Consider the following 701-nt stretch of genomic DNA (forward strand, 5'->3'; position numbering starts at 1 on the left):
TACATATTAGTCGTAGTAGATTATGTTTCAAAATAGATAAAGGCAATTCCAAGTTGAAATAATGATCATAAAATAGTGATAAAGTTTTCGAAAGAAAATATTTTGAGTTGATTTGGAATTCATCGAGCCATAATAAATGATGGTGGAACATATTTCTACAATAAGTCATTTGAGTATTTAATGAAAAAATATGGAATCACATATAAAGTTGTCATCCCTTATCATCCTCAGACAAGTAGACAAGTAGAGCTTGCTAATAGGGAGATCAAACAGATCTTGGAGAAAATAATGAATCTTAATAGGAAAGACTAGTCTTTAAAACTTAATGATGCACTTTGAGCTTATTAAACTACTTATGAAACAACATTAGGTATGTCATCTTATATACTAGTCTATAGAAAACCTTGTTACTTGCTTATGGAAATTAAACATAAAGCTTATTGGGCTATTAAAACTTTCAATTCAAACCTTGATAATGCTAGTTAGTTGTGAAAATTACAAATAAATGAGCTTGAGAAAATAAAAAATGATGCATATAAAAATTTAAGAATTTATAAAGTAAGAACCAAAGAGTTTCATGACAATAAAATACTAAGAAAAACATTCAATGCTGGTAAAAAATTATTGCTTTATAATTCTCGACTCCATTTATTTTCTAAAAAATTAAGATTAAGATGGAGCAGTCCTTTTATTGTGAAACA

This window comes from Populus euphratica, unplaced genomic scaffold (genome assembly GCF_000495115.2).
Source record: "Populus euphratica unplaced genomic scaffold, PopEup_1.0 scaffold317.1, whole genome shotgun sequence".
Taxonomy (NCBI): Eukaryota; Viridiplantae; Streptophyta; class Magnoliopsida; order Malpighiales; family Salicaceae; genus Populus; species Populus euphratica.